The sequence below is a fragment of the Dendrobates tinctorius genome, unplaced genomic scaffold (genome assembly GCF_039654945.1).
Source record: "Dendrobates tinctorius isolate UK_male_01 unplaced genomic scaffold, ASM3965494v1 ptg000102l, whole genome shotgun sequence".
NCBI classification, from domain to species: Eukaryota; Metazoa; Chordata; class Amphibia; order Anura; family Dendrobatidae; genus Dendrobates; species Dendrobates tinctorius.
Genome location: NW_027361770.1, coordinates 9,104,715 through 9,121,043, shown reverse-complemented (window position 1 = coordinate 9,121,043; position 16,329 = coordinate 9,104,715).

The window sequence follows — 16,329 nt, the reverse complement described above, 5'->3', positions numbered from 1 at the left end:
AATACAAAGACCATTCTAATGATCTTTTTACTCTTAGACCTGTGACGGGGACAAGGGGGCATCCTCTACGTCTGGAGGAAAGAAGGTTTAAGCATACTCACAGACGCGGATTCTTTACTGTAAGAGCAGTGAGACTATGGAACTCTCTGCCATATAATGTTGCAATGAGTGATTCCCTACTAAAATTTAAGAAGGAACTGGATGCTTTTCTTGAAAAGTGTAATATTACAGGGTATATACGCTAGTTTCCTTAATATTGCGTTGATCCAGGGAGCTAGTCTGATTGCCGTATGTGGAGTCGGGAAGGAATTTTTTCCCCAATGTGAAGCTTACTGTTTGCCACATGGGTTTTTTTTTGCCTTCCTCTGGATCAACATGTTAGGGCAAGTTAGGATAGGATATGGGTTGAACTAGATGGACTTAAAGTCTTCCTTCAACCTTAATTACTATGTTACTATGTATCTCCATTCGGCCCCCTGTGTCTCCAATCATGCCCCGTATCTCCATTCTGCCCCCTGTGCCTCCAATCATGCTCCCTGTGTCTCCAATCATGCCCTCAGTATCTGCAATCCTGCCCCCAGTGTCTGCAATCCCGCCCCCATGTCATTCATCCTACCCTGTGTCTTCATTCTGCCCCGAGTCTCCAATCCTGCCCTCTGATCTGTGCTTCCAATCCTGCCCCCTGTGCCTTTAATCCTGCCCCCTGTATCTCCAATCATGCTCCCTGTGTCTCCACTCTGCCCCCGTGTCTCCAATCATGCCCCGTCTCCATCCTGCCCCCCGTGTCTTCAATCTGCCCATGTGCCTCCAATCTGCCCTGGCAGGATTGAGACACTTGGTCCATGTGTCTCCCTCCTGCCAGGGAAACATATTGGCCGCTTTCAATAATTAAATAAAATTAAAAAAACTTTCTTCTTACCTGGCTGCACTCCTTCGGAGAAGATGCAGCTGCTGCAGTGCTGTGTGAGCTGAAGGACCTGTGGTGACATCATCGTCATGTAATCAGGGGTAGAGCTGATGATGACATCACCACAGGTCCTTCAGCGCTTCCACTTCTGCATGCAGCTCTGATGGCCGCTGTGGCGTCTCTGCTGATGTGTGTGCCGCTGCGCACAGTACTTAAGGCCCGGCCGCAGCGCACAGCAATTGGAGCACGATGACTAGAAGCACAGGAGCGGGGCCCCTGACCTGCGGGCCCCCTTCTCTACTGCTGTTCACCGGGCCCCATACAGCAGTAAGGGCATTAATGCCCTGATGGCGGCCCTGCCACTAGTAGCCATCCGCATCATACGATTAGATCTATTCCCGTAGGTGAATTCACGAAAATAATGAGGAATTGCAGTGAGGGTTCTAACTTGAGTAAAGAGATTGAGACATGTTCACAGAAATTGAAGTTGCGGGGCTACCCTAAATGGTCTCTAGATAGAGCCTCTCGGATTGTACACAATAAGAAGCGTTCTGATTTAACTGTGGCGAGAATGTGTTCGAGTAATCTTAATCTTAAGCCGGTATTATCCATCCAGTTTAACCCTCAGTTTGGTAGAATCAAATCAATTATACAGAAGCATCTACCGATATTATATGAGGATGAGACACTTTCCTCAATATTATCCTCAGGTGGTCATATTGTCGCTAAAAAAGCCATGACCATGGGTAATTTTAATTTCTCCCAGTTTTTTCAATCCTAATAAATCTAATTATACTTGGTTGCGACATGTGAGCTTTTATCATTGTGGTAGTGTTAGATTTAGAGCATGATACAAGGTGCAATTATGGGCGCACTCAGCTGTGCACAATAGCAACATCAATGATATGGCCAGCAGTGGAATAATAACAATAGGAAAAAAAAAAAAGGAGAGAAAGCACCACTGCAAAAAAGCGCACACTGCACCAATTATAATTAAGACTGAAATAAGTAATTTTTATTGATACAAAAGAGTTAAACACAATAAAAACATGATAAAATCACAGAACTATGGCATCCATAGTACCCATAATACATATCAACACATAAATATCATACATATAAGCACATACTGTATAATGTTAGCATATGATCCAGCAACACTGTGGCACTATAGCAATATCCCTCCCTATTCCTAGGCTCATGAGGACTATATAACCCTAGGCAAAGCCCAGCCCATAGATGAATTGGAGCAACCACACACAAAAATCCATGTTATATAATTTTTCTTTTTCTTTTTTTTTTTTTTTTAAATTCTTTATTTTTAAATTTAAACCACACCATAAGACACAACACCATTTCACAAATACAGTTGGCGAAGTATTGCTTAAGAGTCGGTCCAAGGTGAGAGGAAAGAAAAGAGGGGAGGGAAATGTGGGTGGAAAAAAAGAGAAGGAAGGAAAGGGTAAAGAGGGATACATAATAATGAACAATATCAATAACAACAACAAAAAGTAGCCGTCGGCATGAACACTAGCATTTGATGGGTGTATTTAAGAAAATAGAGTAGGTGGACTGTTCTGTAAGCAACCGTGGGATCAGCTACCCCAGTATAAAGGCCATCAGGTCCAAGTAAGACTTCATGTGATATTAGATTTCTCACCAAGAGGATTATCCTCTAGATATCTAGTCCACGGGGCCCAGGTCGACACATAAGATTTATGATTAAAAATCTCCCAGCTAGACAGCTCCTCCAGACGAGAAACCTGATTTATCTTAACGTGCCACTCCTCCAATGTGGGGGGGGGGGCAACATCTTTCCAGTGTACAGCTATCAGCTGTTTTGCAGCACTTAGCATCAGTGGGAGTAGACCATGCTTTTTTGGTAAGAAATCCTTTGACGGGCACGAAAGAAGAACTTCCGTAGCCCTAAGATTAGTCTTTATTAGTTGTAATTTTTTGAGAACTAGCTCAACGCCATCCCAAAAATGTCTCAGTTTGGGACAGTCCCAGAATATATGTGTGTGATGTCCTCCAGAGTTGAGGCATCTCCAACAAGCATCATTATCAGCAAGACCCATCTGAAAGAGCTTCGCGGGAGTCAAATGCCACCTGGTCAATATTTTATAAGAATTTTCCTGCAAAAGTACACACCTAGAGAATCCCCGTGCACTAGATAGCATTCTAGATATTTCTCTGTGAATGTAGTGTTGAGTTCCATTTCCCAGGAGTAAATAAATGGGGGTTTAAAATGTGCTCTCGGAGAGATAAGGTGTGAGTAAATACGAGATAAAATTTTTAGCCGTGGAGGCAGAAGTTTGATCATAATATCTAACCAGGACCAATTGGATTTGGTCGCGAATTTCTTCCTAAACCGTAGAAGCGTACGTCGAATGTGCTGGCTCTGAAGAAAATTAGTTGGTTGAGTCGTTGCTCTTGGTGGCCAAACTCCTCCCTGTAATATTTTATTACCATAAAAGCTACTCAATGTTTCTCTAGGGAGGGTAGACCATAGATTATATGGATCTTGAAAATCAAGATCTATTAGATAGGGTATTGAGCCAATCGGCGTTGGCGTCGAGGGAAAAGTGTCCTCTGGTAGTTCCCCCAACATCAATCTTTTGATACGTAATGTAGTAGAAGTTATCTCGTCTAGCCTAAGAGCGACTGGTGGTTTAGCTTTAGTCCAGAGATAAGGTAAACCCCTCGGGCCCAATAGAGCCAGGTCAACACAAGTTCCCTCCCCACCTTCAGCGCAAGACACCACCTTTAACCATCTGCTAAGATGGATTGCTTTATAATATAAAAGGGAGTCTGGGACTCCCAATCCACCAGAGGAGACTGGATAAGAAAGAAGCCTATAAGGCAACCTAGCCGGTTTAGATTTCCAGATAAATTTTCCTATTAGTGACTTTAACGACCCGAAAAAGGTCAGGGGTATCTGAATCAGAACCATATTCATGGCATACAATATGATAGGCATGATATATGCCTTAAACACGTTGATGCGACCCATCCAGGATAAAGTGGGTAGGTTATATTTATGCATCAGGTTTGTGACTTTTTTAATTAAAGGAATGAAATTACTTTGAAATAAGTTAGTGGGGTCTCTAGTTATGAATATTCCTAAATATTTAATAGAGCTATTAGCCCAAGAGAAGGGAGTCTGTGTACGAATAGTGGAGAGTTGAGAATGAGGGAGAGTAATATTTAACGCTTCAGATTTAGTTAGATTAATTTTAAAATTAGAAAGGAAGCCAAACTGTTGAAAAATTTGGAGGATGATCGGGAATGCCTGAGACGGGTTGGATATGAGGAAAAGCAGATCGTCTGCGAAAGCTAGCGTTTTGAGTATCCCCGGACCCACCGACAACCCCTCTATGCGTTGTTCTTGTCTGATGCTTTGTATCAAAGTTTCTATGACTAAAATGAACAAGGATGGAGACAGAGGGCATCCCTGCCTAGTCCCGTTGTGAATCTCAAAACTGTTTGACAGGGTGCCATTAATCCTGACCTTGGCCGTCGGTTGAGAGTAGAGAGAGAACTGCTGTTATATATTGAGGAGGGAAGCCAAATTTAATCAATACCTGTTCCATAAATCTCCAGCACACTCTGTCAAAAGCCTTCTCGGCATCCGTTGACAGGAGTACTAAGGGGACCTGCCGGGTCTTGGCAAATATTATAGACTGTATGGCCCTAGTGGAGTTATCCTTCTCTTCCCTACCCCTCACAAAGCCCGCTTGATCCACATGAATTAATTTGGGTAAAAAGTTGCTTATTCTGCCCACCAGTATTTTAGCCCACATTTTGATGTCAGCATTAAGCAATGAGATTGGCCTGTAGCTGGTGCACAAGTTGGGATCCTTACCCTCCTTCGGGAGAACCGTGATGTATGCCTCCAGGGATTGCTTACGGGGAAGCTGGCCCTCCAAATAGGAATTGAACAAGGTCACCAGATGGGGTAAGAATGATTTTATGAACTTTTTATAGTATATAATAGGGAGACCATCCGGGCCTGGGGCCTTTCCATTTGGAATGGTGGAGAGGGTGTCTAAAATTTCTTTAGGGGTAACCGAAGCAGTTAGTAAAGATTGGCCTTCCGGGGTTATTTTAGGGAGATTTAGTTGAATCAGGAACTCTTTGATTTTTTCTATAGCTGTTATTGGGTCTTGCATGCTATCTGGTATGCTTAAGTTGTATAAACTGTCGTAAAAGGATCTAAACTACTCGGCAATGACTGCGGTCTCGAAAATTGAAGAGCCGTCCAGAGCTTTGAGTTGTCTAATAAACGTCTTGTCCTGCTGCTTTTTAAGCAGTGAAGACATAAGCTTACTACTTTTATTGCCGTGGAGATAGAACCTCTGTTTACTTCTCATATAGGTTTTGGCCGATTGAATATTTAAAAGATTTTTTAGTGAATTCCTTAGGTCCGCCAGTTCAGTTTGTATCTTATTTAACTTGAGATCTCTTGTGCAATCTTTCCAAGGAATTAATTTGGTGCAAAATAGACACAACCTGTTTTGTTCTTTCTTTTTTGAGATGGGAACTCAAAGCTATAAATTCTCCCCTCATTACCGCTTTATGTGATTCCCACACCACAGGTAAGGGCGGGCCAGAGTGTAAATTTGTCTGGAAAAAGAATTCAAGAGTGCCAGTCAGTTTTGTAATGTGGGAATCAGAATCTAATAATGTTTCGTTAAGTGACCATGACTTGGCTGGCCGCGGAAGGGTTACTATGCCTATGTCGAGAAAAATAGTAGCATGGTCCGATAGAGAGATAATGTCTATAGTCGCATTTTTAACTAATGGGAGATTAGTTGTTTGTGTCAATAGATAGTCAATTCTGTGATAGCTACCACACGGGTGGGAATAAAAAGTGGAGTCTCTGCCCGAAGGAAAGAGTGTCCTCCAGGGGTCTATCAAGTGCAATTCCTGTAAAGAAAGGTGTAATTTTCTCAGTGCCCTTTGAGAAAGGGTCGACTTGCCCGTTGAAGTATCTAGGGATGGGTTGAGTGATACATTAAAGTCTCCCCCCATCAACAACAAACCCTCAGTAAATAGTTTTAAGGTATTCATTGTTTTGCACAGCCATCCAATCTGATTCCTATTTGGGGCGTAAAGGTTGCACAGAGTAACTTTAGTATTGGCTATAAGGCCCTTTAGTATAATATATCTTCCTTCGGAATCTGAGAGGCAATCATGCAAGACAAAAGGAACATTCTTTTTAATAGCAATACTCACTCCTCTAGACGCAGACCCACCCGTACTATGATACCAGGTCGGGTAACGAGATCCAGACATATCCGGGACTCTCCCCACTTTAAAATGTGTCTCCTGTAGGAAGACTACACTAGCCTTTTTTTCATATAGAAGGTTCATTACCTGGCTCCTTTTACAAGGGGAACGTAAGCCTTTTACATTGTATGAAGCCACTACCATAGTGGCGAAATTGACTTAATCACCCATAGCAAAATAGATGGAGCAAAAAAAAAAAAATGATTAAGTGCCCCATGCCGACGAGCCACAAAAAATACAAAAATAGAAGATAAAGTAACAGATAGATAACAATAACCAACTACCTGCCTGTGGCAGGGGTAGGGGGTCAAACATACCCCCTATAGCAGAGCAGGGAATCACATCACCAATACACGAGTGGTACATGTTAGCTTATAGGGCAGTTAAATGAAAGCAGCAACACATTAGCAGATGCCAATCAAGGCAAACTAAAGTGATCTAAAACATTACAGTTATACAAAAATTTCCTGGTCTATATGTGAGAAAATACGGCTAGACAGAGCACAATAGAACTCAGGGGGGCATCTCTTTCCTCGCCCCAGATTTCCCTCGTTTAGGAGGCATACGTCTCTTCACTGAGGCCCAGTTACCCTGACCTCCTGTATAAGCATTGATAGGAGGAGGCGTGTGAAGATCCATGTCTAAAGGTAACCATGAAGGATTATCAATAGGAGCAATGTCGAATGTGTCCCATATTTTGGTTAAATCTTCGGGGCTCCTCACTGTTATTTGTTTGCCGTCTCCATTTACAGATATTCCAAATGGAAATAGCCATTTATAAAGGATTTTACGCGAGCGTAGCACTTCCAATAGGGGTCTTAGGATCCTTCTTTTTGCAAGAGTCGATGGCGCAATGTCCTGATAAAGTTGGATAGCAGATCCTTCGTAGGTGAGATTTTTAACGTCTCTTGAGGCAGACAAAATAATATTGGTGCCCACATAGCTCAACAAGCCGCAGATCACATCCCTCGGGGGTTCAGAAGGCTTAGGCTTGGGTCTGAGCGATCTATGGACCCTCTCTATTACAATTTGGTCGCATTTTTCTTGCGAGATTAAGAGGGCAAAGATCTCTTTCGTGGATTTTTCTAATATTTCTGTAGAGACACTTTCAGGCAAGCCTTTAATCCTTATATTTTTTCTGCGACTCCTATTTTCTTGATCTTCTAAGGCCAGAAGAGAGTTATTAAGCTGTGTTCTGTGGTAGTCCAAATGATCTCTCATGGCGTTGGAGTGGCTAATGAGAGAGAACTGAGATGATTCAAGGGACTCCACTCTATTACCAATATGTAACAAATCTGCTCTCATACCAGATATCTCCGTAACCAAAGGCTTTAAAGCTTGGGCCAGAAGTTTCTTGAAGACTGATCTAGATAACTTCCCAGAGTCTGAGTGGGTAATATCACTGCCTGAGACATCATCACTTGAGTCCGAGTCCTCGACCTGTTCCTCCACCTCAGCATTTGCATGCAGCTTTTTAGGTGTAGACCTAGCTGACCCAGGTTTATTTTTCAGAAATTTCTCCATTTCACTTTGCCTGCCCTGATGTACACTAGTAGCCAGCGGTTTTGCACGCTCTTTATTAGATTTAACCATAATGCTTAACTAAAGTGTGTGTTTGAATCACCCCTCGTGCATTCAGGAAAAGTCTACTAATGCATGTTCATAGATGAAGATAACCCCATGCGTCTTGAAAGGTGATGCGCTGACATGAGTGAATAGGGCGGTATCAGCGCTCTAATGTGGTGCACTATATAGAAAGTCTCTCACTGCCGTGGCATAAAATTAGGCCGGTCTTGGCGCCTCTGAAAGGGGGGAGCGGTACCCCCAAACCCCAGGTCGCCCCAGTTCCCTGTATGCAGCAGGAGCAACCGCCTCAGATTCCCCGGGCACTGCACCAGGAGCACCCTCCGTTCACCAGCCAGGCACGTGCGACCAGCTCACCTCCCTCTCCTCTGGTAAGCTAATCCGTTCCTTCCTTTCCTTGTTAGTCAGCGGTCTCTCTTCTGGCAGAGGCCACGGGCCCTCCACCACCTCCAACGGCTCTTTGCAGACTGCTGTCTGGACCACCTCAGGAAGAAGCAGTAAAGATGGCGCCTGACCGCCTCTGGCGCCAAGGCCCGCTCCCCGTGACCGTTCTCCTTGCAGAGGGCCGCGATTCTCTCCTCGCTGTCCTTCACCACCTTCTCTAAGCCCAGCTCTCTCTGGGGGGCATATAGACACTTTCGTTGGGGTCAGAAGAGGGTATATTTCGTGGCTGGCAGTGGGAGCTGCAGCAAAGCGCGTCTTCCCTACAAGCGATCCAGGCCACGCCCCATGTTATATAATTTTCATACCAGGACCCTAATAAGCCCAGATAGCAAGAAAGGGGGGAAAAAGTTAAACCCTCCACATATCAGTGGTGCCAAAACACATAGTATCGAAACTGCCATAAAAACGATCAATAGCCGCAATGAAAATACAGATACACGGATGCCATACCCAGGACCATAACCCCACGCGTATCGCCGTAACAGGATCCATTTTATTTATATGGCAAGAGCCCATGTGAAAATGAAAAATTGGATGCTAAAAGAACATTTTTGTTGGAAAAATTAAAATGTCCATTTTTTCCTTCCACGTTGCTTTAGCTCCTGTGAAGCACCTGAAGGGTTAATAATCTTCTTGAATGTAGTTTTGAGCACCTTGAGCGGTGCAGTTTTTAGAGTGGTGTCACTTTTGGGTATTTTCTGTCATATAGACCCCTCTAAGTGACTTCAAATGTGAGGTGGTCCCTAAAAAAAAATGGTTTTGTAAATTTTGTTATAAAAATGAGAAATCACTGGTCAACTTTTAACCTTTATAAATTCCGAGCAAAAAAAAATTTTGTTTCCAAAATTGTGCTGATGTAAAGTAGACATGTGGGAAATGTTATTAACTATTTTGTGTCACATAACCCTCTGGTTTAACAGAATTAAAATTCAAAATTTGAAAATTGCAAAATTTTCGCTAAATTACCATTTTTTTCACAAACGCAAGAATTATTTACCTAAATTTACTGCTAACATGAAGCCCAATATGTCACGAAAAAACAATCTCAGAATCTCTAGAATCAGCTGAAGCATTCCTGAGTTATTACCTCATAAAGGGACACTGTCAGAATTGCAAAAAACGGCCAGGTCATTAAGGTCAAAATAGGCTGGGTCATGAAGGGGTTAAAACAAACAATTTTGCTAAATTCCTTTCTCAGCTCGTCCAGTTCACATTTAGGTACAGCACAAGTTACTTCACAAGACATGACATTTTCTGTCTCTGTGCTGTCCCTCACTTCTTCAGGAATATCACAGGGTTGCACCGTTGTCCCCGGCGTTTTTAAGTAAAAGAGCCACCTTGTGCAGCACTAATGCTGCATTCTGTCAAAGTGGCTCTGTTAGCTTCCGTTCCACCGCAGAAAAAATCGTTTATAAATAAGAGAGCCGCAGATAACTACTGCGCATACCCGAGATTCCCAGCTCCGCAGTGTGAATAAATCATAAGCGACTGCGGGGCGGGATCTGTGGCCGCGCGATATGAAGGCCAGGATGTGATCTGAGAGCACGGGCACGTCGGGCAGCGCTAACTGCGCATGCCCACGGAACTATAGTACAGCGCAGGCGCCAGCATTTCAAAAGAACACTGAGGAGGCGGCGCCAAATACGAAATGACTGATGGATGCGAGACGTCTGTCAGAGTGGGAAAGATCTGCCCCCCTGTCAAATTTCAGGTATTTTTGAGCAATTTTATAAACGATTATTTCTGCGGTGGAACGGAAGCTAAGTAACAGAGCCACCTTGACAGAATGCAGCATTAGTGCTGCACAAGGTGGCTATTTTACTTAAAAATGCCTGGGAGGGGTGACAGGTTCCCTTTAATGATAAGTAAATGGTGAAAAAACTGGAAACCCAATTTTCAAACCATCAATTTATTTAGTATCACACTCAGAAAAACACACACTTACACAACTTGGCATGCTATCACATAGGTTAACAATGGTTGTCTAAGGAACCTTCTGCCATGCTGAAAGCACATTTTTATGCAAATCTTCAATATAGGTTGCTGACAGCTTCCTTTGCAATTGCTGCCCAATGACATCTTAGATGTAATTAAAGGGAGACAATTCCAAAGAAGCTGCAGATCCTGGTCATACTTGTAGGCCACAAAGGCTGCTCACAGAAGCACAAAAATTATATTGAAGTTTATTAACCCTACAGGTGTTCACAGGAATTTTTGGAATGTTTAAGAATAAAAATTAATAACTAACTTTTTGTCACATAAATTTTACTTTAGGCCCCAATTTTTTGTTATTTTTTTCCAGGGTAACAGGAAAAAATGGACCCCAAAATTTGTTGTGCAATTTCTCCTGAGCATGCCGATATCACATATGAGGGGGGAACCACTGTTTAGGCACAAGGCAGGGCTTGGAAGGGAGTTTGCTGCGGGCGCCATGTTTCATTTGGAGACCACTTGATGTGCCTAAAAAGTAGAAAGAAGTGACATCCATTTTGGAAACTAGAACCTTCAGCTAACGTATCTAGATGTGTGGTGATCATTTTGAACCCTCAGTTTCCTCCCAAAAGTTTATAACATTGAGCCGTGAAAAGAAAAAAAAATTTTCCCCACAAAAATGTGTTTTACCTCAACTTTTGCATTTTCATAAGAGTAATGGGAAACATTGCACCATATAATTTGTTGTGCAATTTCTCCTAAGTTTGCAGATATCCTATATGTTGAAGAAAACTACTGTTTTGGCGCTCATTAGGGCTTTGGATGGAAAGCTGGCCATTTGATTTTTTTTGCATGCAAAATTTGCTGGAATAATTAGCAGACACTCGTTCGGAGAGCCCCTGATGTGCCTAAACAATGGAAACCCCCAAGTGACACCATTTTGGAAACTAGACTCTTCAGGGAACTTATCTAGGTATGTGGTTAGCATCTTGAATCCACAGGTGCTTTACAGAAGTTTATAATATTGAACCGTGAAAATAAAAAAAAAATCAAATTTTTCCCACAAAAATATTATTTTGCCCCAATTTTTTTTATTTTCACAAGGATAGCAGGAGATAAATTGACTCCAAAATTTGTTGTACAATTTCTCCTGAGTACACAGATACCCCATATGTGGGGGGTAAACTACTGTGCAGGTTCACGGCAGGGTTCAGAAAAGAAGTAGTGACGTTTTGATGGAATGGTCTGCCAGTGTCATGTCTCGTTTCAAGAGCCCCTGATGTGCCTAAACAGTGGAAAACCCCCATAAGTGACAGCATTTTTGGAAGCTAGACCCCTCAAGGAATGCATCTAGATGTCTGGTGAGCACCTTGAACCCCCAGTTGCTTCACAAAAGTTTATAATGTAGCGCAGTGAATATTTATAAAAAAAAAATCACATTTTTCTCATAAAAAATGATTTTAGCCTCTTTTTTTCACAACAATAGCAGGGGGAAATGGACCCCAAAATTCATTGTGCAATTTTTCCTGAGTACACCGATACCCCATATGTGGTTTTAAACTACTTTTGAGGCACAGTGCAAAGCTCAGAAGGGAAGAAGGGCTATATTTTAGTTCATATTTTGCTGGACTGGTTTGAGGGTGCCATGTAACAATGGAAGAGCCCCTGAGGTGCCATAACAACATAACCCCCCAAAAGAGACCACATTTCACAAACTATACCTCTCAATTAATCTAGGGGTGTGATGATCATATTGACACCATAGGTGGGTCACAGAATATTATACTATTGGGCAATGAAGAAAAAAATAATTACATTTTTACCACTAAAATTTTGTTTTAGCCCCAGATTTTACATTTTTACACTGGGAAATGGATAAAAATGGCACCCAAATTTGTGTCACAATTTCTGCTAAATGTAGAAATACCCCATTTGTGGCTGTACAGTACTGCTTACATACGGTGAGACACGGGAGAGACAGCAATATTGGCAAACAGCACTTCATCCCTCCTGAGTCTCGCCATATGGCTAAGCAGTAATGTTATACAGGAGGCATCATGTAGCACAGAATTTTCTATAATAGTTATATACAGAGCCCCTAAGTGCTAGAAGAGCAGAATCCCCCTCAATTGACCCTATATTGGAAATTATACTTCTTTGGGACTTTAACTACAGATGTCATGACAATATTGACTCCATGGGTGTTTTCCGGAAACAAGCAACAGTGAATGCCGTTGTAGTGACCAATACATTGTGCGCTGCTCATGCACTTGTAAATTAGGTGGGCTGTCATCACTACAGAAATGCCAAACATGTGGACACTAACTGTGGTTTAGGCACACTGGAGCTCAGAAGGGGTATTTGGATTTGGGGGCACATAATTTGCTGAATTTCTTTTGGAGGGCAAGGGCAAATTTGGTTTTCCAAAGCCTTTGTACCACCAGTAACGTGGAAGGCTCCTATATTTCTGTTAACAGACGACGAACTTGAGGGGGATTTGCTTTTTTGTGGATTGAGTTGAAGCCGTTATTGGGAACATTCTACATAACATTTGGGACTACATTTATCCAGCGCTCTAGATCGAGGTTTCCTTCTAAATCTACGAGTGATGTAATTCAGGTGAAACCCACAAGGGAGGCACTCACTATAATGAGGCAGCAGAGCTACTCTGGGCTCCATCTAGCTTCTGTTCAGCGACGTCCTTTTTTTTAGAGGTACACAAAAGTGTGGCTAACGGCACTTTTATGCACGCCTAAAGAGACAGTCACCACGGGATCATAGGCCAGACGGCATCCAAGGTGCCTCCATATGCCTCATTATAGGGAATCTTCAGCCGGAGGGTTTCGTCTGAATCATGTACAGTATTTCAGAGATTTTTCATGGAAATACCAGTGTAAGCGTTTAGAGCATAGCGCAGGATAAAAATGAGCTGAGCCTTAGGCCGGGGTCACACTGGTGATTAAATCGGACGAATGCAATGCTATAAAAAAATCGCATTGCATTCGTCCCAGTGTTACTCTATAGGGCAGCTCCCATCATGCGATTTTTGATCGGATCCGATCCTCGGACCGAGACAATCGCAGCATGCTGCGATTGTCACCGATTTTCGGATCGGATTCGACAATACAAGTCTATGGAGGCGAGAAAAAATGGGACTAAAAACGGACTAGATGTGTGACTTGCGATAAAATCGCACCCGGTGTCCTTTAGCAAAAGCCGGCAATTCCTCCAATACAGTAAAATCACAGAGACCAGTTAAATAAAGAATGAATAGATCTAGACACATTATATATATATATATATATATATATATATATATATATATATATATATAAACAACGACAGAGCAAAGTCCAGCAATAACGTGAGCAATCCAGGATGCTGTTAAAAAATTTTTTGTCTTTCTTTTTATTCATAAATCCATTAAAATACAATGGTCCAAGCAGTTCAAAACAGCAATAACGCAGGAAAGTAGTGCAGATAGGACTACGCGTTTCAGCGGTAAAACCCGCCTTCTTCACGGTCCAGAAGACCCGTGGAAGCGCTAGAACAGCGCGAAACGGCCGTTGTCAGCTTGTGAACACTCTTGCCACTCTACTCTGACCTGACATGTAACTATGTGTCAATAAAGGAGCTACATTTCATCCTGTCGAGTGCGACCCTTTTCTACATATGGATTCAAAGTCATGTGAGGTCTTGTTTTTTGCTGGACGAGTTGATGTTTTATTGGTACCATTTTTGGGCTCATGACATTTTTTGATCGCTTTCTATTCCGATTTTTGTGAGGTAGAATAAATAAAAAAAGCAATGCAGGAATTGTTTTTTTCATTTTTTTTTAATACCTTTCCACATGTGGTAAAATTGATACTGCAGCTTTATTCTTCGGGTTAGCACTATTATAGCGATACCACATTTATATTTTTTATATGTTTTGGCTCTTTTACACACTTCAAAGTATTTTATATAAAAAATCATTATTTTGCATTGCTTTATTCTGAGAGCTATAACTTTTTATTTTTCGGTGATGGAGCTGTATTGTGGCTTGGTTTTTACAGGATAAGATGACATTTTCAACGATTCCATTTTTATTTATATTTGTCCTTTTCATCGGGTTTTATTTGGCAATATGATGATTAAGCATTGTTTTTTGCCTAGTTTTTTATTTTTTTACGGCGTTCACTAAAGGGGTTAACTAGTGGGACAGTGTTATAGGTCGGGTCATTCCGGACATGGCGATAGCAAATATGTGTACTTTTATTGTTTATGTAATTATATTCAAAATATTTATTTATGCGTACAATATATACAGTATATACAGTTGTGCTCAAAAGTTTACATACCCCGGCAGAGTTTTTGCTTTCTTGGCCTTTTTTCAGAGAATATGAATAACACTAAAACTTTTTCTCCACTCATGGTTAGTGGTTGGGTGAAGCCATTTATTGTTTTCTCTTTAAAAATCATAATGACAACCCAAAACATCCAAATGACCCTGATCAAAAGTTTACATACTCTGGTGATTTTGGCCTGATAACATGCACAGAAGTTGACACAAATGGGTTTGAATGGCTACTAAAGTTAGCTTCATCACCTGTGACCTGTTTGCTTGTACACAGTGTGGGTGCACTATACTGTATGTGTGTGTGGGGGTTCTACATTATACAGTACTGTGGGTGTGGGGGGTCTGCATTATACTGTGTGTGGGGACAGCACTATACTGTGCTGTGTGTATGTGGGAATTGCACTATACTGTGTGTGTGTGTGTGTGTGGTTCTGCATTATACTATGTGGGTGCGGGGGCTGCATTATACTATGTGGGTAAGGGGGGGTGGCATTATACTGTGTATGGGTGGCTGCATTATACTGTGTGTGGGGTCTGCACTATACTGTGTGTGTGGAGGCTGCATTATACCGTGGGGAGGGGGCTGCATTATACTGTGTGGCAGGGATTGCACTATACTGTGTGGGTGGGGGCTGCATTATACTGTGTGCATGTGGGGGATGCATTATACTGTATCTGAGGGGGCTGCACTATACTGTGTGTTTGTGGGGGGTGCTGAATTATACTGTGTGTGTGGGGAGCTGCATTATACTGTGTGTTGTGGCTGCATTATACTCTGAGGGCGCTGCATTATACTCTGATTGGGGCTGCATTATGTTCTATGAGGGGGGTCAATTATACTCTGATGTGGGCTGCATTATACTCTGATGGGGGCAGCATTATGTTCTACGAGGGGGCTGCATTATACTCCGAGGGGATCATGTTATACTCTGAGGGGGGCTGCATTATACTCTTAGCGGGCTGCAGTATACAGGGCTGTATTATACTTTGAGGGGGCTGCATTATACTCTATTAAGGACCATGGGGAGTGCATTTTACTATATGTACTACAGTGGGGAAAAAAGTATTTAGTCATCCACCAATTGTACAACTTCTCCCATTTAAAAAGATGAGAGAGGTCTGTAATTGACATCATAGGTACTATGAAAGTCAAAATGAGAAAACAGATATAGAAAACCACCTTGTCTGATTTGGCAAGATTTATTTTGCAAATTATGGTAGAAAATAAGTATTTGGTCATTGACAAAAGTTCATCTCAATATTTTGTTATATATCCTTTGTTGGCAGTGATAGAGGTCAAATGTTTTCTGTAAGTCTTCACAAGGTTGGCACACACTATTGGTGGTATGTTGGCCCATTTCTCCATGCAGATCTCCTCTAGAGCAGTGATGCTTTGGGCCTGTTGTTGGGCAACATGGACTTTCAAATCCCTCCAAAGGTTTTCTATGAGGTTGTGAAGTTGAGATCTGAAGATTGGCTAGGCCACTCCAGGACCTTCATATGCTTTTTACAAAGCCACTCCTTTGTTGCCCTGGTGGTGAGCTTGGGATCATTATCATGCTGAAAGACCCATCCATGTTGCATCTTCAATGCCCTTGCTGATGGAAGGAGGTTTGCACTTAAAATTTCACAATACATGGCCCCATTCATTCTTTCATGTACACGGATCAGTTGTCCTGGTCCCTTTGCAGAGAAACAGCCCCAAAGCATGATTTTGCTACCCCCATGCTTCACAGTAGGTATGGAGTTCTTTGGATGCAACTCAGCATTCTATCTGCTCCAAACACAACAAGTTTTGTTTCTATCAAACAGTTCTACTTTAGTTTCATCT